The sequence below is a fragment of the Heterodontus francisci genome, chromosome 19 (assembly GCF_036365525.1).
Source record: "Heterodontus francisci isolate sHetFra1 chromosome 19, sHetFra1.hap1, whole genome shotgun sequence".
NCBI classification, from domain to species: Eukaryota; Metazoa; Chordata; class Chondrichthyes; order Heterodontiformes; family Heterodontidae; genus Heterodontus; species Heterodontus francisci.
Genome location: NC_090389.1, coordinates 16,390,378 through 16,413,002, shown reverse-complemented (window position 1 = coordinate 16,413,002; position 22,625 = coordinate 16,390,378). Strand labels below are relative to the sequence as shown.

At 46.2% G+C, this 22,625-nt stretch overlaps 1 protein-coding gene across 1 annotated transcript in view; it reads left to right on the top strand.

Annotated features, from left to right (window-relative positions):
* Positions 1 to 22,625, top strand: part of dnah1 (dynein, axonemal, heavy chain 1) — a 697,254-nt gene that overhangs the window by 350,748 nt on the left and 323,881 nt on the right. The window lies entirely within an intron of this gene.

The following is a 22,625-nucleotide window of genomic DNA, read 5'->3' as shown; positions in this document are numbered from 1 at the left end:
CCTTTTCCATTGAACTCATCTGGATTAAAAAGCTACTACGAGTAATGGTAACCATGAAATTACCAGATTGTAGTAGAAATGCATCAGGTTCACTAAGGTCTTGTAGAGAAGGAAATCTGCCATTACCCAATCTGGCCTATAGGTGATGCCAAGCCCACAGCAATGTGGTTGACTCTTTACTGCCCTGAAAGAGCAGAATAAGAATAAAACCGGACAGATCACTTGGCTTCAAACCAGGCATTGGATTTGGATGCGACAAAGGCACACCAAGCCCAGTCGACCTTGTAAAGTTCACTTCACTAACATCTGGGGACTTGTGCCAAAACTGGGAGAGCTGTCCCACAAACTATTCAAGCCTCAGCCTGAAATAGTCATACTCACATGATCATACCTTTCAGCCAATGTCTCAGAATCCTCCATCACCATCCCTTGGTAAGTCCCATCCCATTGTCAGGACAGACCCACCAGAAGTGGCAGCACCGTGTTTCACAGTCATGAGGAAATAGCTCTGGAGTCCTCAACATTGAATCTGGATCCCATGAAGTTTCTTGGCATTAGGTCAAGCGTGTACAAGGCAATCTCTTACTAATTGCTACTTACTCCCTCAGCTGATAAATCAGTACTCCTCCATGTACTCTGGGTGGGGAACTTCAAAGTCTATCACCAAGAGTGGTTAGGTTGCATCACTACTGACCAAGCTGGCTGAGTTCTGAAGTACATATCTGCCAGCCTGGGCCTACAGCAGGTGGTGAGAGAAACAGCAGGAGGGAAGAACCTATTTGATCTCATCCTACCAATCAACCTATTGAAGATACATTTGTCCATGAAAATATTGGTAGGAATGACCACTGCACCAGATGATCTCCCTTGTGGAGATGTAGTCCCGTCTTCATACTGAGGGTACTTTCCATCATGTTGTGTGGCACTACCACCATGCTAATTGTGATGGTTGGCATCCTTCCATCTACGAAAGATGATGGACACGCAGCAAACAATCCATTTAGGTGAGGTGACTTCTCGGTGTACCTTTGTTGATGGCTGTGAAGGCTAATCCTTAAGAGGCAGGTTCTGCCTTAAGTGCTGCACATGAAGCTGCCAAGTGTCGCTGTGAGTTGTTGTTTTTGATGGTGATGCCTATTGCCAAACTACTGGAGCAACTGGTCAGCGTGGTAGTGCACACCAGTCCACAGGATGTGTCACTATTTCCCTATTTTGCCAGCTAGTGACTCCCAAGTACGATAGTCAACATTTAGGACCCTCATGTCACGCTTGCAAAGATCCTTGAAGCGGCGCTTTGGATGCCCCACTGGTCATCTGGCCCCGGCTACCTCACCATACAGAAGGTCCTTGGGTGTGCGACCGTCTTCCATCCTGCGGATGTGTCCAATCCACCAAAGCTCTCTCTGTTTGACTGGTACCAACACACTTGGGAGCTCTGCCTTTGAGAAGACTGTCACATTTGTGATTTTGTCCTGCCAGGATATATCCACAACGTGCCACAGACAGCGAAGATGGAAATTATTGAGTTTCTTTTCCTGTAGCTGTAAGTCGCCCATCTTTCACAGCCATACAGCAAGGTGCTGAGAACACAGGCCTTATAAATCACCAACTTGGTCCTAAGGGGCAGCTTGGTGTTATCCCATGTGCGTTTTGCAAGTCAGCCAAAGGTGGGAGCTGCTTTCCCTATGCGTGTATCGAGTTCTGCATCAAGGGGCAGATTGTCTGTCACCGTTGACCCAAGGTAGCAAATTTTGCTAACCACTTCCAGTGGGGTGTTATTTAGTGTGATCAAGGGTGGAGATGCAACACCTGTCCAAGGACCACGGTTTTCTTGATGCTTACAGTCAAGAAGAACATGTTACAGGCACGGGAGGGACAGTCCATGAGTCCTTGTAGCTGAGTTTCTATGTGAGCGACTAGCGCAGCATCTTCACAGAGGAGTTCTCTGATCAGGACATGATGTGTTTTTGTCTTTGCTTTCAGCCTTGATAGATTGTAGAGCTTGCCGTATGATCTCGTGTGCAAGTAGACTCTTTCCATATCTGCAGGGAAGGGAAGGTCAGGAGCATGGAGAAGAAGATGCCAAACAGAGTGGTGGCTAGGCAATAGTGGCAAATGGAATTCAACCTGGAGAAGTGTGAGGTGAGGCATTTGCAGAGGTCAAACAAGGCAAAGGAATGCATGATTAATGGGAAAATACTGAGAAGTGTAGAGGAAGTGAGGGATCTTGGAGTGAATGTCCACAGATCCCTGAAGGTAGCAGGGTAGGTCGATAAGGTGGTTAAGAAGGCATGTGGAATCCTTTCCTTATTAGCATAGGTATAGAATACAAGAGCAGGGAGGTTATGCTGGAACTGTATAACTCATTGGTTCGGCCACAACTTGAATACTGTGTGGAGTTCTGGTCACCTCATTACAGAAAGGATGTAATTGCACTAGAGAGGGTACAGAGGAGATTTACAAGGAAGTTGCCAGGACTGGAAAAATGCAGCGATGAGGAAAGATTGGATAGGCTGGGGCTGTTCTCCTTGGAACAGAAAGACTGAGGGGAGATCTGTTTGAAATGTACAAAATTTTGAGGGGCCTGGATAAAGTGGAGGTGAAGGGTCTATTCACCTTAGCAGAGAGGTCAGTGACGAGGGAGCATAAATTTAAAGTGATTGGTAGAAAAATTAGAGGGGAGATGAGGAATAACTTTTTCACCCAGAGGGTGGTGGGGGTCTGGATCTCGCTGCCTGAAAGGGTAGGTGAGGCAGAAACCATCAGCTCATTCATAAGGAGTCTGGATATGCACCTCAAGTGCCGTAATCTGCAGGGTTATGGACGGTGGGATTAGATAGGACGATCGTTTTACAGCCGGCAGAGACACGATGGGCCAAGTGGTCTCTGTCTGTGCCTTCCACTTTCTATGATTCTATGACACAGCCCTGTATCACTCCACTCTGAAACTGTTGGAAGTGGAGCCATCAAACTGTATAGTGCAGTGCATGTTGTCATGGAAGGAGAGGATGAGACTGAGGAGCTTCGGTGGACAGCCAGTTTCCCTTATTAGCATAGGTATAGAATACAAGAGCAGGGAGGTTATGCTGGAACTGTATAACTCATTGGTTCGGCCACAACTTGAATACTGTGTGGAGTTCTGGTCACCTCATTACAGAAAGGATGTAATTGCACTAGAGAGGGTACAGAGGAGATTTACAAGGAAGTTGCCAGGACTGGAAAAATGCAGCGATGAGGAAAGATTGGATAGGCTGGGGCTGTTCTCCTTGGAACAGAAAGACTGAGGGGAGATCTGTTTGAAATGTACAAAATTTTGAGGGGCCTGGATAAAGTGGAGGTGAAGGGTCTATTCACCTTAGCAGAGAGGTCAGTGACGAGGGAGCATAAATTTAAAGTGATTGGTAGAAAAATTAGAGGGGAGATGAGGAATAACTTTTTCACCCAGAGGGTGGTGGGGGTCTGGATCTCGCTGCCTGAAAGGGTAGGTGAGGCAGAAACCATCAGCTCATTCATAAGGAGTCTGGATATGCACCTCAAGTGCCGTAATCTGCAGGGTTATGGACGGTGGGATTAGATAGGACGATCGTTTTACAGCCGGCAGAGACACGATGGGCCAAGTGGTCTCTGTCTGTGCCTTCCACTTTCTATGATTCTATGACACAGCCCTGTATCACTCCACTCTGAAACTGTTGGAAGTGGAGCCATCAAACTGTATAGTGCAGTGCATGTTGTCATGGAAGGAGAGGATGAGACTGAGGAGCTTCGGTGGACAGCCAGTTTTTTCCACAATCTTGGAGAGCCCTACTCTGCTGATGGTGTCGAATGCCTTAGTAAGATCTACAAAAGTAAGGTAAAGGGGTATACTCTGTTCCTTACACTTCTCTTGTAGCTGGCGAATGAAGAAGGTCATATCCACAGTAGATCTGCCAGCATGGAACCCACACTGTGCTTCCGGATACACTCGGTCAGCAAGCAAATGGAGTCTTTTAAGTATGACCCTAGCAAAGGCCTTCCTCCTGTTGCTATGGAGTGAGATGCCCCTGTAGTAGTTGCAGTCTCCTCTATCGACTTTGTTTTTTTATCGTGTGATGATTTTGGCATCATGCATCTCCTGTGGAACAGAGCCTACTTTCCAGCAGAGAAGGAGAAAGTCATAAAGGTGTGGCAATAGATGGGACTTTCCGTGCTTGAGCAGTTCAGCTGGGATTCCGTCCTTGCCTGGTGCCCTTCTATTTACTAGACAGTCTATGGCTTGCTTGAGCTCCAGTGATGAGGGTTCCTCATCTACTTCATCTATAACAGCAAGTTGCAGGAGAGCATTGAGAGCAGATTGGGAAATGTCCGACTCACAGGAGTACAGCTCACAGTGGTGTTCAGCCCAGCGGAGCATCTGTTTACTTCTGTTGGTGAGTACTTCACCGTCTGCTGACATCAGGGGAACAACGTTGGTGATGACAGGGCCAAGCGCCCTCTTGATCCCTTTGTCCATAGCATGTAGATTTCTTTTGTCATGTGCAGTTTGGATTTCTTGATATAAACTGATCCAGTGTTTGTTTGTGCTGTATATCCCTCTCCTTAGCACGGCTGTCTTGGCTACTTTCAGGTCATGCTGTGTTATAAGTTGAGCATCATGTAGGCATTGTTTTTTGCATCAATGACAGATATCATCTCAGTTGAGAAGGTCTCAAACCAGCCCTTGTTGCAGGTTCCACCTTTACCAAATGATGCTTCTGCTGCTTCGTAGATGATTGAGCTTAGTGACTTCCAAGCTTCATCAATGCCAACATTGGTGATTCCCATTAAGGCTTTGGTAGGTCACAAGCATTCTAGTGACGGTACAAACTGCTGCTATTTGGCATCATTGCTTATGCAAGGGATGTTGATGAGGGGCGGGCCGTCATGTTTGGAGCTGTGGAATTTTCAGGGGTGCATCTTCACTATGCTGCTGATAAAAGAGTGGGTGGTGTCGCAATCTGCACTATGGTAGGTTCGGGTGTAAAGAACACTGGGCAGATCACACCTCCTCATGATGACTAGGTCTAGTTGGTGCCAATAAACTGACCTTGGGTGACGCCATGATACCTTGTGGCGATGTCTACCCTGGAACAAGGTGTTGGTGATGCAGAGTTAATTCATGGCACAAAGGTCAAGAAGACGTTGTCCATTATGGTTGATTTTGCCCACCCCATGATGACCGAGGCATGTTGGCCATGAATCTCTGTCTGCCCCAACATGTGCATTGAGGTCACCTAGGATGAATAGCTTCTCGCCATTTGGGATGTTCCTTAGATGTCACCTAGGCTGTCGTGGAAATGCTGTTTATCTGAGATTTAAGCGTTGAGTTAGTGCCTAGATGCATATGATGTTGACTGTGCCTCCATCGGATGATAACTACAGGGAGATGAGGCGCTCCAAGGTAACTACTGGTGGCTCAGTTGACTGTGTCAGGCAGTTACTCATTGCAGAGCCTACACCATGCCGATTGCGATTTTCAGTGCTCTTTCTGTGCTGGTAGAAGGTGTAATTAGCCTCACTAATAGAGCCTGTGTCGGCTAATCTGGTTTCTTGTAGAGCGGCGCTGTCGATACCAAGCTTGTGTAGCTCGTGGTTTCAGAATAAGCCTAGCAGCTCCAAACTGGGCATCTTTGAGGCAATGTGGGCCATCAGCAGCAGCAGAATTGTTTTCAACTACAATCTGTAATCTCATGGGCTGGCATGTCCCTTACCATTACCATTAAGCCAGGGCACCAACCCTGGTTCAATGAGGAGTGTCGAAGAGCATGGCAGGAGCAGCATCAGTCATACCTAAAAATGAGATGCCAACCTCGTGAAGCTACACTGGACTACGTGTAAGCCACACAGTGGCAGCAGCTTGTGATAGACAGAGCTAAGCGTTTCCACAACCAACAGATCAGATCAAAGCTCTGCAGTCTTGCCACATCCAGTCGTGAATGGTGGTGGACAATTAAACAACTAATGGGCAGAGGAGTCTCCATGAACACCCTCATCCTCAATGATGGTGGAGCCCAGCGCATGAATGCGAAAGACAAGGCTAAAGCATTTGCAACAATCTTCAGCCTGAAGTACTGATTGGATGATCCATATTGGCCTCGTCCTGAGGAACCAAGCATCATAGATGCCACTCTTCAGCCAATTCTATTCACTCCACATGGTATTAAAAAACGGCTATGTGCGCTGGATACAGCAAAAGCTATAGGCCCTGACAACATCCCCACTGTATCACTGTAGACTTGTGCTCCAGAACTAGCATGTCCCTAGCCAAGCTGTTTTAGTAAAGCTACAATACTGGAATCTACCCGACAATGTGAAACATTGCCCAGGTGTGTCCAGTGCACAAAAAACAGAATAAATCCCATCTGGCCAACTCCTGCCCCATCAACCTATTCTCAATCTGCAGCAAATTGAAGGAAGGTGTCATCGGCAGTACTATCTAGTGGCACTTACTCACCAATAACCTGCTTACCGATGCTCAGTTTCAGTTCTGCGAAGAAAACTTGGCTGCAGACCTCATTACAGCCTTGGTCCATACATGGATAAAAGAGCTGAATTCCAGAGGTGAGGTGAAAGTGACTGCCCTTGACATCAAGGCAGCGTTTGACCAAGTGTGATATCAAGCAGCCCTAGCAAAATTGAAGTCAATAGGATTCAGGGAAAACTTTCCACTGGCTGAAGTCATGCCTAGCACAAAGGAAGATAGTTGAGGTTGTTGACAGCCAATCATCTTAGCCCCAAGATAACATTGCAGGAGTTCCTCAGGTGAGTATCCTAGGCCGAACCATCTTCGGCTGCTTCATCAATGACTTTCCCTTTAATTATAAAGTCAGAAGTGGGGTTGCTTGCTGATGATTGCACAGTTTTCAATTCCATTTGCAGTTAATCAAACAGTAGTGCCCACATGTAGCCAGACCTGGACAATATTCAGGCTTGGGTTGACAAGTGACAAGTAGAATTCAAACCATACAAATGTTAGGCAATGGCGCTCTCCAATAAGAGAGAGTCTGACCACCTCCCCTTGACAAATAATCGCATTAACTGGACCAGCCCCATAAATCCTGTGGCTGCAAGAGCAGGTCAGAGGCTGGCTATTCTGCAGTGAGTGACTCACCTCCTGACACCCCAAAGCCTTTCCACCTTCTACAAGGCACAAGTCAGATGTACTTTGATGTTGGGAATTTGGAATCAAAAACATAATTTCCAAATTTGCAGATGACACCAAATTGGGGGGATAGTCAATACTGAGGAGAACTGCAACAAATTACAGGAGAACATTAATAAATTTGCAGAATGGGCAAATAATTGGCAAATGAAGTTCAACACAGATAAATATGAGGAGTACATGTTGGTAGGAAGAATATGGAGGTCACTTATTACTGGGAAGGTGCAAGTCTAGGTGGGGTAGAAGAACAAAGGGATCTCTGAATACAGATACAGTGTTATGGACAAGTGGTAAGTGGTGTGGGTGGTTCCCACTGTTCACCTTCCAACTGACCACAATCATGTTTTGTTAAATTGATGCATTAGCCCCTGAGTGTTTTTAGGGTCAAATAAACAGACAAATGACAGGTTTTCTCATCAGTTAAAAAAGCGATTTATTTTTAAACAATTCCCAGAATTGTTGCAACCTCTCCCACACACACATTCACCCACACATATATACACCAGAATAGATAGATAGAGAGAAAAGGGTAGGAAGTAGTTGGAAGTCCAAAGTGTTCATGGTTTACTGAATATTGTTAAGTCTTCTCAGGAGGAAAAGTCTTTTTAGAAGTTGCCGACTTGATTATTCACAGTCTTGAAATTGCGGAGGTATTGTAGAGCTCTAGCGGCTGTAATACAGCCCAAAGCTGGTGGTGTGTAGTTTGTCACCTTCACAGGTTGTTAGTCTCAAAGTCACTTTGTGATGTCTCCGGTGTAGTCACTGTTCAATTTCAGCAGGGTTCTTCTGTTGCCTGGCTGGATCCTTCAGACGGTTCTTGGCGAGACAGGCTTTCTCTGATGTTGGCTTGATATCTCTCTCTATCTCTCTCTCTTTCTTCAGAGGGTTACCTTTTAAGGTAAAAATCTCTCACATTGGAGTTTCTGTTCAGAGACACATTTCCTTTACCCTGATGTAACCACACAATGGACCAGGATTTGATAACCATGGCTATCGATTATTGTTTGAATGGATACTATTCTTTTTTGATGTTGCTACTTACTCCATTAATCCTGGTTTTGCTTGTGAGTCAGAATAAACAGACAAGCATCCTTTGTTAATTCATTCATGTTGATAAGAGTTATTAATATGCGATTGTCCTTTTAATTTAAAAGGGATATTTCTAGAGCTATTTCAGACAAGGTTAACGAGTTCTAACTTTGCAGGCAAGTTTTTTTACTTGTACAGGAGGGGTCTCGTAGCCTTTACTCCATTTTGACTGTGGTTCAAGTCTCCCAAGTTCTTGTGATTTAGTTTTAACAGTTGATTTGTTAACTTCATAATTCCTCCATTTCTTTGTTTATTTCATCATTGCTTCTTCTGTGCATGATAACAGCAATCACCAAAAGTTGTGGCACAGGTTAGCAAGGCCATAAAAATAACAAAACAAGCACTGGGCTTAATTTCTAGAGGGATAGAATCGGAAAGTAGGGAAGTTATGCTAAAGCTGTATCAAACCTTGGTTAGACGACACTGGAAGTACTGCATGCAGTTCTGGTTGCCATAGTATAAAAAGTGTATAGAGTCACTGGTGAGAATGCAGAGAAGATTTACAAGAATTATATCACAAATATGTGGGTATCTATATCAGGAAAGGATGAACAGGTTGCGTCTCCTTTCTTTTGCAAAAAGAAGGCTGAGGGGTGACCTAATAGAGGTCTTTAAAATTATGAAATATTTTGATGGAGTGAATACAGAGAGAATGGGCTGAATTTTAAGGGAACAATGTGGATGGGTATGGGGGGGACATAAAATTGAGACGGGACAAGTCAGACCAAAGTCTGATGTCATGATGTCCCATCCTGATTTTTTCCATGTTGACAAACATGGAGGCTGGAGGTCCGATGGCAATGCGGCAGGCAGGTAATTAAGCTAGTTAAATGGCCAATTGAAAGCAATTTTATGTGTCGGATGCAATTTTATAAGTGGTGCTTGGGTTTCACGGAGCTTCAGAGTCTTGCCTCCTTCAAGGAAGCGACAATCGAGGTGGCAGATCATGGCTACCTGGAAGGGGAGGCTGTCGGAAGGAAAACATCAAGGGCCTGGAAGGGCCACAAAGGGAGGGCTGAGTTTAGCGTGTCAGGAGTGACGGGAATGTTGGCTGCGCTGTAGGGAGACGGGCGGGCAATACAAGAGGGAAACGGGCAAGTGACACCTGGGCAATGGTGTGGGCATCAAAAGGGGGACACTAGCAAGAGAAGACTGCCTTTAAGGGAGAGACCATTCATCATAGGCCTCATCCACCCAGGCTTTGGGGACCCTGTCGAAGACAAACTGCACCTGAGCAGGAGGAAGGGCCAGGCACCTTCAGCGGCACCACAACGGACTATGAGCCCACAGGAGGAACTATGCCCTGCAGAGGAAGGAGCCGATGAGTGAGGAAAGTGAGGAGCGGACTGCCTCCTCAGACAATGAGGATGTGGAGCGAGAAGATGAGCAAGCTGGGTCAGATGAAGAACCCCAGGGGCAACATAACATTGGACATGTGAGACCCGCAAAGGAGGCTCACAATGCCCTTAAACATTTGTGTTTCATTTGAACCTTTATGGCCCTTGTACTTATCCAATAAAGACCTCCCTTTATGCAGCCATATTTCGCCATTACTTCCTTACCGATGCATTGCTTCATTGAGCATTTGTGTAGAGCTGATCTGGTGCTGCTCTAAAGTTGAGCCCTTGCAGCATCTGTGATCGCCTTCAACTTCTTACTAGAGGCTGGGATGCAGTGAAGGGTCAAGTCCTTGATGGAGGAAAAAGTACAAGCCTAGCAGTAAAGATTTATTCACAGTCATAATAGAGGCGGATAGTGTAATGATAGACAAATGCTCACCCGTGAAAACCTGATGATTCTAAGTGCACTTCTTAATTCACTTACGTGAAATCCTATGCATTGCTGCCCCTGTGCTGTCAGCTGAAGTAGAGGCTGCCTGCTGACCTTGGTACCCTGTGGCTGCGGATGACCTTAGCAGTCGTCCTCTGGATTCCTTGGGCCTGGAGATCCCCAGCATGCTGTGGGCCTCCTGCACAGAAGCAGTACCACCCTCTTTCAGCTGGAATGCCGGATGAACTGGCGACGTTGGCAGAGGGGCAGAGGAGCTGCTGTCCGCACCAAGAGCACCCTGACAGGAGTCCCCAGCTGCAGGAGGCAGACACTCCTTATCCCTATAAAGGCAGACTTCTGCCTCCGTGCTGACCTGAGAGCACAGAGGATCTGGTGGTGACTCATGGTCCCCTGTCCACCTCCTGCTACTTTGCAGCTGTGGTCAGGACAAGGATATGGAGGTCTGTATGAATGTTCTGCGGATGGGACCAGGGATAGGAAATGAACATCCAGGGATATTCAGTATTTAGGAAGGACAGACAAAAAGCAAAAGCCGGTGGAGTTGCATTGCTGGTTAAAGAACAATTTAACGCAATAGTGAGGAAAGATATTAGCTCTGACGATGTGGAATCTGTATGGGTAGAGCTAAGAAACACTAAGGGGCAAAAAACGTTAGTGGGGGTTGTATATAGACCCCCAAACTGTAAATGTGATGTTGGGAATGGCATTAAACAGGAAATTAGAGATGCATGTGATAAAGGAACATCTGTAATTATGGGTGAATTTAATCAGCATATAGATTGGGCAAATCAAATTAGTCACAATACCGTAGAGGAGGAATTCTTGGAGTATATACAGGATGGTTTTCTGGACCAATACGTTGAGGAACCAAATACAGAACAGGCTATCCTAGACTGGGTATTGTGTAATGAGAGAGAAATAATTGACAATCTAGTGATGCGAGACCCCTTGGGGACGAGCGACCATAATATGATAGAATTCTTCATCAAGATGGAGAGTGACGTAGTTGATTCTGAGACTAGGGTCCTGAATCTTAGTAAAGGAAATTATGAAGGTATGAGGCGCGAGTTGGCTATGACTGATTGGGAAACGTTACTTAAAGGGATGGCGGTGGATGGGAAATGGCAAACATTTAAAGAGCGCATGGATGAACTGCAACAATAGTTTATCCCTGTCTGGCGCAAAAGTAAAACAGGGAAGGTGCCCAAACCATGGCTTACAAGAGAAATTAGAGATAGCATTAAATCCAAGGAAGAGGCATATAAATTTGCCAGAAAAAACAACAGACCTGAGGATTGGGAGCAGTTTAGAATTCAGCAAAGGACCAAGGGATTGATTAAGAAGTGGAAAATAGAGTACGAGAGCAAGCTTGTGGGGAACATAAAAACTGACTGTAAAAGTTTCTAGAGATATGTGAAGAGAAAAAGATTGGTGAAGACAAATGTAGGTCCCATACAGTCAGAAACAGGAGAATTTATTATGGGGAACAAAGAAATGGCTGACCAACTAAATGCATACTTTGGTTCTGTCTTCACAAAGGAGGACACAAATATCATACCAGAAATGTTGGGGAACAAAGGGCTTAGTGAGAGAGAGCAACTGAAGGAAATTAGTATCAGTCAAGAAATGGTGTTCGGGAAATTGATGGGATTGAAGGCCGATAAATCCCCAGGGCCTGATGGTATGCATCCCAGAGTACTTAAGGAAGTAGCCCTAGTAATATTGGATGCATTGGTGGTCATCATCCAAGATTCTATAGACTCTAGAACAGTTCCTACAGATTGGAGGGTAGCTAATGTAACCCCACTATTTAAAAAGGGAGGTAGAGAGAAAGCAGGGAATTATAGACCAGTCAGCCTGACGTCGGTAGTGGGGAAAATTCTAGAGTCCATTATCAAAGATTTTATAGCAGAGCACTTGGAGAACAGTGGTAGAATCGGGCAGAGTCAGCGTGGATTTACAAAAGGGAAATCATGCTTGACAAATCTAGAATTCTTCGAGGATGTAACTAGTAGAGTTGATGCAGGGGAGCCAGTGGATGTGGTTTATTTGGACTTTCAGAAGGCTTTCGACAAAATCCCACATAAGAGATTAGCGTATAAAATTAAAGCGCATGGGATTGGGCGTAGTGTATTGCGATGGATAGAAAATTGGTTGGCAGACAGGAAACAAAGAGTAGGGATAAATGGGTCTTTTTCCGAATGGCAGGCAGTGACTAGTGGGGTACGACAGGGATCGGTGCTAGCATCCCAGCTATTCACAATATATATTAATGATTTAGATGAGGGAACTAAATGTAATAGCTCCAAATTTGCAGATGACACAAAACTGGGTGGGAGGGTGAGTTGTGAGGAGGATACAGAGAAGCTTCAGGGTGATTTGGACAAGTTGAGTGAGTGGGCTAATGCATGGCAGATGCAGTATAATGTGGATAAATGTGAGGTTATCCACTTTGGTAGCAAAAACAGGAAGGCAGATTATTATCTGAACAGCTATAAACTGAGAGAGGGGAATATACAGCGAGACCTGGGTGTTCTCGTACACCAGTTGCTGAAGGTAAGCATGCAGATCCAACAGGCGGTAAAAAAGGCAAATGGTATGTTGGCCTTCATAGCGAGAGGATTCGAGTACAGGAGCAGGGATGTCGCTGCAATTATACAGGGTCTTGGTGAAGCCACACCTGGAATATTGTGTGCAGTTTTGGTCTCCTTATCTGAGGAAGGATGATCTTGCCATAGAGGGAGTGCAGCGAAGGTTTACCAGACTGATTCCTGGGATGGCGGGACTTACGTATAAGGAGAGATTGAGTTGGTTAGGATTATATTCACTGGAGTTCAGAAGAGTGAGGGGGGATCTCATAGAAACCTATAAAATTCTAACAGGACTTGACAGGGTAAATGCAGGAAGGATGTTCCCGATGGTGGGGGAGTCCAGAACCAGGGATCATAGTCTAAGGATACGGGGTAAACCTTTCAGGACTAAGATGAGGAGAAATTTCTTCACCCAGAGAGTGGTGAGCCTGTGGAATTTGCTACCACAGAAAGTAGTTGAGGCCAAAACATTGTATGTTTTCAAGAAGGAGTTAGATATAGCTCTTGGGTCTAAAGGGATCAAAGGGTATGGAGAGAAAGCCAGAACAGGTTACTGAGTTGGATGATGAGCCATGATCATAATGAATGGCGGAGCAGGCTCGAAGGGCCGAATGGCCTACTCCTGCTCTTATTTTCTATGTTTCTATGTTTTTGTGGATACTGAGTGCTTGGATGGGCTGTCCATCAGATCCACCAGCCTCTCAATGGAGGAGGCCACACATGCACCACTCAGAGACAATGTTGAGGTCAAGGCTTGGATGGACCTCCATCGACCTCTCTGGGGCCTGCATATCCTCTGACATCTCTGCCAGATGTTACCGCATCTCTTGCTGCAGCTCCAGTATTACCCTTCTTGTTGCTGTAACCAGAGACACGTCATGAGCCTGGGGCTCAGTATAGGCCTAGCCTCCCACAGTCCTCTGACTGTCTGAGGCATGGACTGTCACCACCTCTGGCAGCTGCTCGGGCGCGCGTGTGCTGTGCTCACCAGATTCTGTGCCCAAATCTAAACTTGCACACAAACCCACCGAGGTGCATATATCTGCGCTGATGAGGGTGGAGGAGTGCGAGTTGCTGATGGACCCTCTTGGCTCTTTTCTTCCCCTCAGAGATGGTAGGATCTGCAGCATATTCAGCTGGTCTCCAATTTGGAACAGCTTGACCTGCATGACAGAACAAAGACATGCAAGGGTCAAGGGCCTGCCATCCCTCCATGGCACACATTCTTACAATGTAGACTCCTGTGTGCACCAAATGTGTGATGAGCAGCTTGGCTCCATTGTTGCAGATACAGCATTGTGCCCCATGTAGACTTACTATCTTGGGAGAGTGCCCCTGTCTCTCCATCTGCAATGCTCCTTCCATCCTGTGGTCTGGCAAGCTCCGTGGCCGCCTCCTCCTCCATTGGCAGACACACAACAATAGCAGCCCACCTCCAGTCTTTGCTGGCTTGCTAAGATTATGTGCTATCTTCTCCTGCAGACAGAGGGAAGGGAAATGTTGGATCCCCGGCTACATCAATTCCAACGCATAGGCTGCTGGAAATGCAGTTGCCACTAATGGGGGCACATAGACGCCTCCTACATGTATTCCCTTCCCAAGGATCTCACAAGATTCAAATATGATAGGGGGCCTGCTTTCAGGGCCACCATGACAGGACGCTGACAGATATGTTGCATCCCCTGTCCCCTTGCCCATGTCTAGGGGTTAGATTACTCTCGTCCCAGCACCGTCCTACATCAACAGATGCAAGTCCCAAGATGATGGAAGGATTAAATGATACTCACTTTCACAGCCCGGATGAGGTCATTGAGCCACGGGCAGCACTGTATCCATGAGCGCGGGCTTATGCCACGGCTGCTGACTTTCTCAGTGATCTGAAGCCAGGCCTGCTTGGTTTGGCTTGCCAGTCTCCTTCTTGCATCCCTTGCCTCCTCTCCCTAACAGCCTGTATTAGTACCTGGAGGGAGACACCTGGAAAGCTTGGGGCTGCAGGGGGTCTCCTGTCAGCCAGCTCTAAGCATGCAATGTCACCTCCTCCTCTTCCAGGTCTTCCCAATGCAGAGTCCAATGCAGGGCTGCCAGCCCTTTAAAAATGGCGCCAGACCTTTCTGTGGCATCCCCTGAGACCAGACTTCCCGCCTCCGGACCCGACTCCAACCACATAATTGGTCAGTGTTCACAGCTCATTAATCTTAATTGGCCAGCTGCCACTGAACCTCATGCAACCAGCCACTCCATCCCCCGACATGCCTTGTGCCTGACAGTGGGGCCAGTGTTCAAAAAATAAAATTGAGCCCAATGTTTCCACTTGTGGGGAAAAGCATAACTAGAGGCCATCAATATAAGACAGTCGCCAAGAGATCTTAGGAAATTCAGAAGAAACTTCTTTACCCAGAGAGTGGTGAAAAATGTGGAACTCGCTACCACAGGGAGTGGTTGAAGTGAATAGTATAGATGCACTTAATGGGAAACTAGACAAGCATATGAGGGAGAAGGAAATAGAGGGTTACTATGATTGGTTTAGATGAGGAAAAATGGGAAGAGGCTCAAGTGGAGCATAAACACTAGCATGAGCTGGTTGGGCTGAATAGCCTGTTTCTGTGCCGTATATCCTATGTAATGTATGTAATATATGAAAAAACTCACCAAGACTTCTGTGACAGCACCTCCCAATCAGGTGACTTGTACCACCTAGAAGGACAAGGACAGCAGGCACATGGGAATACCACCACCTGCAGTTTCTCGTCCAAGTTACACACCATCCTGACTTGAAAATATTTGACCGTTCCTTCATCATTTCTGGGTCAAAATCCTGGAATTGCCTACATAAACAGCATTATGGGCACACCTACACCACACGGACTGCAGCAGTCTAAGAACACAAGAAATCGGAGCAGGAGTAGACCATATGGCCCATCGAGCCTGCTCCGCCATTCAATACGATCGTGGCTGATCTTAGGCTTTAACTCCACTTTCCCACTCGCTCGCCATATCCTTTGATTCCCTGAGAGACTAAACCTCTGTTTATCCCAGTCTTAAATGTATTCAACCATGGAGCATCCACAACCCTTTGGGGTTGAGAATTCCAAAGATTCCAAAGATTTCTCCTCATCTCAGTCCTGAATGTTCGTCCCCTCATCCTGAGACGGTGCCCCCATGTTTTAGATTCCCCGACCAGCGGAAACAATCTCTCAGCGTCTACGCTATCCAGCCCCTTCAGAATCTTGTATGTTCCAATGAAATCGCCTCTCATTCTTTTAAACCCAAGAGAATTTAGGCCTAATTTACTCAGCCTCTTATCATAGGACAACACCCTCATCCCAGGGACCAATTTAGCTCACCACCACATTCTCAAGGGCAATTAGGGAGGGCAATATGTTCTGGCCTTTCCAGCGACACCCACATTCCCATGAATTGATCAAAAAGGTGCTGTCTAATAGATGTCATTACCTCTATAAGGTCATTTTTCAGATGCCACCTTTCAAAGCTGAAGGACCCAGGTTTCTTCAGTCTTTCTTCTTAGCTGAGAGCTCGAAGACTTGGGATCATCCTTGTGGCATCAGCTCCAGGGCGGGATTGTCTCCCTTGTTTCTTGGAAATCAGAAATGGACAGAGGTGCTTTGAGCACAACACTGTACAGGCTGATCATGACATCCTCTGATTTGTATTTACTGTTTTAGCTATGTGGTTCAACATCTTATTGGGTTTTATATCGCTGCCCTGTATTAGTTGAACATGGTGAGCATTGAACCTGCTAGGATATCTCGTTCTCTTTCAGCTTCATCCTTAGCTGTTTCATGTATTATGTATTTTGCAATTTTTCCAATATGCAGCACTTAGATTATTTGTCTGTACTAAATCTCATCGACCAGCTTACTATTTTTTCCACCTTATTCTGCAATTTCTGAGCTGCCTCCTTCTGATTCTACTGCCCCTCCTAGTTTGGTATCATCTGAATAGTTTGCATTGGGTTTCTAAGTCCAAGTCATTGATGCAAATTGAACACAGAGGTGGCCCCAATACTGATCCTTGGGACACAACACTCAGTAGTTTCCCCACATGTTACTCCCCTAAAAAGTGCTCATTTGTTTTCTGCCTTCTGTCAATTCCTTATCCCTACCCACAGTTTACCCTGAATTACCATTGGTTTGAGATTAACTGATAGCCTTGCATGAGTCAATAGCTTCCGGGAGTCAAGGTGGAAAACATTGTCAGGCTTCCCACAGTACACTTGGAATGTCACTTCCTCAAAGAGGTTAGGGAAATTAGACAGGAAGCAACTTCTGAGTCCATTCTGAGTGATATTAACTAGGTTATTACAATGTGGAACATTTTCAGGTTTTCACATGATAATTATTATTGCAAAAAGAAAATAAACAGCTGAGCTGTTCAGCACTTCAGTGGAAAGCAACTGGATTTGAATGAAGTATTGATCTGTTTCTTGATGCCTGTGTTTGTTTTATGATCCTGTTTTGAATATGGGCACCACATTAGCCTGTTTCTGATATTTCTCCTCAGTGTTCAGTGACTGTCAGTGCTTTATAAAACTCCTCATTAGAGTCCGAGAGTCATAGAGTTATACAGCACAGAAACAGGCCCTTCGGCCCATCGTGTCGGGTAAATGTCATCTATCCCTGAAGATTTACTGGTCATTAACCCTTTTAGTATGTCTGCAACTACCATCTCAGTTGTAAAGATTTTAATTTTGCTTGAGATAACTCTGGGGAGGGCAAGTTTCTCATTCTTCCCTTATGAATACTTGGAGGAAGTAAATATTCAGAATATTTGCCATCCTTTGTTTTGAGTGCCTTTGCAGGAGGAAATCCTGCAAAGGGAATATCAAAAGCTGGAAGCTAAATTAAAAGTCAGGCCCTAACTCAGGATTATTACCGAAACCCATGAGCTAATAGACATAGGGATAGACAGATCAGGAAGGTGAATGTGTTATGACCTCAGATTGTCAACTTTAAAACAAGAGATCTGAACTTCCCAATGACCAATTAAAGAATCACATGACAAGATATCATGTTTTAAGACTTTTACTATAACTACTAACCAAAATAAAGCAACATTAGCTAAACAGTAATAAAAAACAAGAAATGCTGGAACCACTCAGCAGGTCTGGCAGCATCTGTGGAAAGAGAAGCAGAGTTACCGTTTCGGGTCAGTGACCCTTCTTCGGAACTGACAAATATAAGAAATGTCAAAAGTTATAAGCAAGTGAGGTGGGGGTGGGGCAAGAGATAACAAAGGAAAAGGTGTAGATTGGACAAGGCCACATAGCTGACCAAGAGGTCATGGAGCAAAGACAAACAATATGTTGATGGTGTGTTGAAAGACAAAGCATTAGTACAGATAGGGTGTTAACGGACTGAAGATTGAGCAGCAGCAAGTACAAACATGATAAGCAAACTGAACAAACTACAATGAAATGAAATGAACAAAAGTAAAAAATGTAAAAAAGAAAAAATAACTAAAAATAAAAGTAAAATGGGGGGCCCGTCATACTCTGAAATGATTGAACTCAATGTTCAGTCCGGCAGGCTGTAATGTGCCTAATCGGAAAATGAGATGCTGTTCCTCGAGCTTGCGTTGATGTTCAGTGGAACACTGCAGCAAGCCCAGGATAGAGATGTGAGCATGAGAGCAGGTGGGAGTGTTGAAATGGCAAGCAACCAGAAGCTCAGGGTCCTGCTTGCGGACTGAGCGCAGGTGTTCCGCAAAGCTGTCACCCAGTCTGCGTTTGGTCTCCCCAATGTAGAGGAGACCACATTGTGAGCAGCGAATACAGTATACTACATTGAAAGAAATACAAGTAAATCGCTGCTTCACCTGAAAGGAGTGTTTGGGGCCTGGGATAGTGAGGAGAGAGGAGGTAAATGGGCAGGTATTACACCTCCTGCGATTGCAGGGGAAGGTGCCCTGGGACGGGGACGAGGTGGTGAGGATAATGGAGGAGTGGACCAGGGTGTCGTGGAGGGAACAATCCCTTCGGAATGCTGATAGGGGAAGGGAGGGGAAGATGCGTTTGGTAGTGGCATCACGCCGGAGGTGGCGGAAATGGCGGAGGATGATCCTTTGGATATGGAGGCTGATGGGGTGGAAAGTGAGAACAAGGGGAACCCTGTCACGGTTCTGGGAGGGAGGGGAAGGGGTGAGGGTAGAGGTGCGGTAAATGGGCTGGACACAGTTGAGGGCCCTGTCAAGCACAGTGGGGGGGAATCCTCGGTTGAGGAAAAAGGAGGTCATATCAGAAGCACTGTCGTGGAAGGTGGCATCATCAGAGCAGATGCGTCGGAGACGGAGAAACTGGGAGAATGGAATGGAGTCCTTACAGGAGGTAGGGTGTGAAGAAGTGTAGTCCAGGTAGCTGTGGGAGTCGGTGGGCTTATAATGGATATTAGTAGACAACCTATCCCCAGAGATGGAGACAGAGAAAGAACAAAGAACAGTACAGCACAGGAACAGGCCATTCGGCCCTCCAAGCCTGCGCCGATCTTGATACCTGCCTAAACTAAAACCTCCTGCACTTACGGGGTCCGTATCCCTCTATTCCCATCCTATTCATGTATTTGTCAAGATGCCTCTTAAACGTCTCTATGGTACCTGCTTCCACCACCTCCCCTGGCAACAAATTCCAGGCACTCCCCACCTTCTGTTTAAAGAACTTGCCTCGCACATCCCCTCTAAACTTTGCCCCTCTAATCTTAAACCTATGTCCCCCAGTAACTGACTCTTCCACCCTGGGAAAAAGCTTCTGACTATCCACTCTGTCCATGCCGCTTATAACTTTGTAAACCTCTATCATGTCGCCCCTCCACCTCCGTCATTCCAGTGAAAACAATCCGAGTTTATCCAACCTCTCCTCATAGCTAATGCCCTCCAGACCAGGCAACATCCTGGTAAACCTCTTCTGTACCCTCTCCAAAGCCTCCACGTCCTTCTGATAGTGTGGCTACCAGAATTGCACGCAATATTCTAAGTGTGGCCTAACTAAGGTTCTGTACAGCTGCAGCATGACTTGCCTATTTTTATACTCTATGCCCCGACCGATGAAGGCAAGCATGCCGTATGCCTTCTTGACTACCTTATCCGCCTGCGTTGCCACTTTCAATGACCTGTGGACCTGTACGCCCAGATCTCTCTGCCTGTCAATACTCCTAAGGGTCGAGGAAGGGAAGGGAAGTGTCAGAGATGGACCATGTAAAGGTGAGAAAAGGGTGGAAATTGTAAGCAAAGTTGATTAAGTTTTCCAGTTCAGGGCGGGAGCAGGAAACAGCAATGTACCGGAAAAAGAGTTGGGGGAGGGGGCCTGAATAGGACTGGAACAAGGAATGCTCGACATATCCCACAAAAAGACAGGCATGACTAGGTCCCATGTGGGTACCCATAGCCACATCTTTTACTTGAAGGAAGTGAGCGGAGTTGAAGGAGAAGTTGTTCAATGTGAGAACAAGTTCAGCCAGGCGGGGGAGGGTGGTGGTGGATGGGGACTGGTTGGCCCTCTGTTGAAGGAAGAAGCGGAGAGCCCTTAAACCATCCTGGTGGGGGATGGAAGTGTAGAGCGATTGGACGTCCATAGTGAAGAGGAGGCAGTTGGGACCAGGAAACTGGAAATTGTCAAAATGACGTAGGGCGTCAGAAGAGTTACGGATGTAGGTGGGAAGAGACTGGACCAGCGGAGAAAAGATAGAGCCAAGATAGGAAGAAATAAGTTCAGTGGGGCAGGAGCAGGCTGACACAATGGGTCTGCCGGGACAGTCCCGTTTGTGGATTTTGGGAAGGAGGTAGAAGCGGGCTCTCCGGGGTTGCAGGACTATGAGGTTGGAAGCTGTAGACGGAAGATCTCCAGAGGAGATGAGGTCAGTGACAGTCCTTTGGACAGTGGCTTGATGTTCGGTGGTAGGGTCATGGTCCAGAGGGAGGTAGGAAGAGGTGTCTGTGAGTTGGCGTTGAGCTTCTGCAAGGTAGAGGTCGGTACGCCATACAACAACAGCACCACCCTTGTCTGCAGGTTTGATGACCATGTTGGGGTTAGACCTGAGAGAACGGCGTGCCTCAAGTTCAGAGGGGGACAGGTTAGAGTGAGTGAGGGGGGCAGAGAAATTGAGACGACTAATGTCTCGCCGACAGTTTTCAATGAAGAGATCAAGAGCGGGTAAGAGGCCAGGGGGAGGGGTCCAGGTGGAGGGAGAATGCTGGAGGCGGGTGAATGGGTTTGCTGGTCGGGAGGAGGACTCCTGGTCAAAGAAGTGAGCCCGGAGATGGAGGCGACGGAAGAAGAGCTCAATGTCGTGCCGAGCGCGAAATTCATTGAGGTGGGGGCGTAAGGGGATCAAACTGAGACCTTTGCTGAGTACAGAACGTTCAGCATCAGAGAGGGGGAGGTCAGAGGGTATAGTGAATAAATGGCAAGGGGTCAGATCAGAAGGGGTGGGGTCAGAGGGAAGTGAAGCGGAAGGAGGATCTGGAGGAGCATTCGTCCCCATCAGCTGCTGGAGCTTGCGTTCCTTGACATCTGAAAGGAAGAAAAAAAGTGTTTTGTTAATGCGTCGGATGAGACGAAAGATGAAATAAAACTGCGGAGATGAACAGCTATGAGATAAGGTGAGGCGGTGCTGCTGGAGAGAGAGGTTCAGTGTGTACATGTGGCGCCGCATAGCACTGAGTGTGGATCTCAGGATGCGGCGAGAGTAGCAGTCCGAGGAACGTTGTATTTCTCGAGATATCTGTAATCCTGGGTGGAATCAAAACATGATGGGTGAAACTGCAGTTGGAATCCACGTGGAATAAGTCGGAGCCGGAGGCAGTCACTGAGTAAGGAGATGTGGCTGTGAAAACGAGTTTTGGTAGAAAGCTAAACAGTACTTAATGGGTAGCTAATACACTAAATTACAGAGAAAGGTATTTCCCATTAACTCATTAACACACTTCAAACTTCGCACCGCCTTTATATGTTACACAGTGTTCTCATCAAAAAGGTATCCTTGCAGTTGAATCCCAGCTGCAGTCGGTTAGATCTCCCAGGCACCTTCTCAAAGCCAATGTCCTCTTTGTTCACTTCTTCCGAGCACATTCAACTGGACGTGCATGAATAAGGCAATCTCTGGTGACCGCATTGATCTTTTCTCCTCCGCAAACTTCGAGCCTTCAAACTGTGTTGAAATCTTAGCAGCCTTTTGCTGTATCGGTGATCTGAGAGCAGCTGTCTCCTCAGAAACAGCCCACTGCTCGCTCTCTCTCTCTCTGGGCTGTGCAACTCTGCTGTTCTTCCTTTCTTCCTCTCAGCCTCCAGATTTAAGAAAGCCTCTCAAATTTATCCCGATCAAAAGTCAATAGTCGTTTGCCTTTGACAATTCTCAGAGTCTGACCATAGCAAAACTACCTGAGCCTTCCTTTGTTTCCAGTTGTTAAAAATTGCAACTCAAAACTTTATTTTAGAGCTTCTGGCTCCCTGTTTACAATCTGTGAGTCTGGGAGAGCAAAACCCTTTGTCGTTTAGGTGTTACAACCTTGCACCCTGCCTTCAAAAGGATCGTTGATCTGGGTTCCTTGTTCTTAAGGTAACCAAGACTCCTGGCTTGTCTCTGGGCAGATTTTGTGTGAGGTCACATGTTTCCATGAGTCCAGAGAAAAGGATAAATAGTGTTGTGGATAAGACTAAACTAATAAAACAGAGGAGGAATCTGGTGAAATTAACATAAGCCCTGAAGATAAAACAAATAAGAAATAATAGTGAAGATCAGAACAAGGTTAGGAATAAGGGTAACATAAACAGTCAGGGAACGGACACAGTTATAAAAACCTAAGTAGAAAATGACTGTACCATTCACTTTACTTTAACAATTAATGAAAGTGGATTAAATTGTCTGTATAATGATGTATACAGCATCTGAAACAAAAGTTGGAAACTGGAGGCAATAATTCGTAGCGAGGAGTCCGAGGTAGTAGTGATAATTGAAACATGGCTACTT